Source organism: Mandrillus leucophaeus, unplaced genomic scaffold, assembly GCF_000951045.1.
Source record: "Mandrillus leucophaeus isolate KB7577 unplaced genomic scaffold, Mleu.le_1.0 Scaffold514, whole genome shotgun sequence".
Lineage (NCBI taxonomy): Eukaryota > Metazoa > Chordata > Mammalia > Primates > Cercopithecidae > Mandrillus > Mandrillus leucophaeus.
Genome location: NW_012105520.1, coordinates 1,164,047 through 1,166,375, shown reverse-complemented (window position 1 = coordinate 1,166,375; position 2,329 = coordinate 1,164,047). Strand labels below are relative to the sequence as shown.

The following is a 2,329-nucleotide window of genomic DNA, read 5'->3' as shown; positions in this document are numbered from 1 at the left end:
CTTCTTTCATTGTTTGTCTTTGCTCATTGAATTACCTTCACCTAGAAATGCCATCTCCTTAAGTCTGTCTATGCTTCCTAAGGACTCACCCACGTGTTATCTCCTGCAAGCAACAGAAATCACCACTAGGTCACCACTACACCTAACTTCTTCCTGGATTTACCTATTTAGGCCTCTGTTATTGACTTTTTAGAATAATACATGAGAATTCAGCTTTTATACCACCCACTTTCCCTTCCTCAAACCTTATCTTTAGTCATGTAAGTTATCACTAATTGTCATTAGGACTTTGTAAAGCCAAGTTTTCCAGAATATTTAGGATAGGATATTTGTTTTCTTGATGGTGTTTTTAGTTTTGCAGTGTCTTCCTCATAATAGTACTTTTTAATTTAAAAAATTCTGTTGTAGCCCTTCCTGTGAGATCTCCTTCTCTTCCAAAGCCTTTGGCTCCTCTGTGCCCATTTTGGCAGGTCGTTCTTTGGGTTGGCTGTGCAGATGTCACCTTGAGGTTTTTCTCATCTGCTCTCCTAGAGTAGATCCATAGTTTCCTGGATCCCATGTCATCTTTCTTGGCTTTCCCTTTGTCATTTTACCTGACTATGTCCTCAAGTAAAACCCTAAGAAAGCGTGGAGTTACCGGTATATTTTCTGATCTGTAGCTTCTGAAAAAATACAATCCAGTGTTTGGGTTATGGAGCCAGTCTGAGATAGGTTTGAACCTTGGTTCTACTGCTTATTAGCTGTATGCCCTTGGGCTGATTCCCTAAGTGCTCTATGCATCAATTTTCCATTTGCAAAATGGGGAAGCCAGTAATAGTATTAGTACCTATGTTTCTAGGGAGCTATGATGATTAAATGAGTTGGTACATATAAACCATTTAGAACAGTGCCTGGTGCATAGCACATCCCCATCACTATTCTCTTTTGTCATAGTCTACCCTCACACTTGATGGATAGTTTGGTTGATTATGTATTTCTAGGTTGAGGATAATTTTACCTTAGAATTTCAAAGTCTGTGCTGTTGTCTTCTAACCAGTTGTGGTGGTGGAACCTCATGTCATCCTGAGTTTCACTCATTTATGCATGACTTTCTGGAAGCTTTTAGGAGTTTGTCTTTTCCTTGGTGAGCTGAAATAGCACAACATTGTACTTAGTGTGGGTCTTTTTTTCATTCGTTGTGCTGGGTACACCAAATGGATAGGCGTATGGATGGGGTCTTTCAAAGATGGAATCTTGAATCTTGTCATATTTTTGTTAACTTTCTCTTTTCCATTTTATTTGTTTGTTTTGAAATGTCTGTTAATTGGATTTTAGTCCTCTTGTCTTGAGTCTTGTATCTCACGTTATTTCTAATTCTTTTTTAAATTTTAAGTTCTGGAATATTTTTCTTATCTTTTGACTTTTAGGAAATTTTATTTGTATAGTCATAAATTTAAGTTTTGTTTTGGTTATTTATTGTTGCTTAACTAATTTTCCCAACACTTAATGGCATAAAATCACACATTTGTCTATCTGTCACTACTGTATGGGTTAACTGGGGCTAACTGGACAGTTTTTCTGCTGGTCTCATTTGGCATCTCTCACTGTGCAGTTAGATGGTGTCAGCAACTGGTCATCTGGATGCTCAGCTGCAGTGGAGTGTCTGAGATGGCTTCTTCACCCACAGGTCTGCTGTCTTGGTGTTTCTTCATGTGGCCTTCCTCTCTGCATAGCATCTCATCCTCTCGGGCCTCTTCATGTGGCTTGTCTTTCTCCAAGAGGATAGTCAATTGTTATTTTTGGCTTCCAGAAGCACAGAAGCGGAGCTGCCAGGTGTTCTTAAGGCTTAGACCTGGAGCAGGTCCAGTGTCATTTCTACCAAATTCTCTAGGTTAAAGTGAGTCTTGGGGCCAACCCAGATTCACTGTGGGATGGGCCTGTTCAAGGACATGACGACAGGAGGTGTGGCTCATTGGGGACCATCTCCCAAGATGAACCCTGAGTTCTAAGAACTTTTTCTTCTCTGATTATTCCTTATTCATATTCTATTTTGTTTTATTCATCTAATACATTCACAAGTGTCTTTACGAAGTGATTTTGATACTCTTTTGCCTGCTCCCTAGCGTCTCTTTGTTCTTTAATAAATTTTTTTCTTAGTTTACTTTGGTCTTATTTTACTTTTTAAGGCCTTTCCTTAAATATCTATTCTATGTTGTTTATCATTTGTAGTTTTTTTTTTGTTTGTTTTTTTTTGTTTTTTTTTTTTTTGAGATGGAGTTTCACTCTTGTTTCCCAGCCTGGAGTGCAATGGCATGATCTTGGCTCGCCGCAATCTTTAGCTCCTGGGTTC

At 38.6% G+C, this 2,329-nt stretch overlaps 1 pseudogene; it reads left to right on the top strand.

Moving 5' to 3' along the window:
• The window catches only part of LOC105551280, a 14,812-nt pseudogene that overhangs the window by 1,088 nt on the left and 11,395 nt on the right, over window positions 1-2,329 (top strand).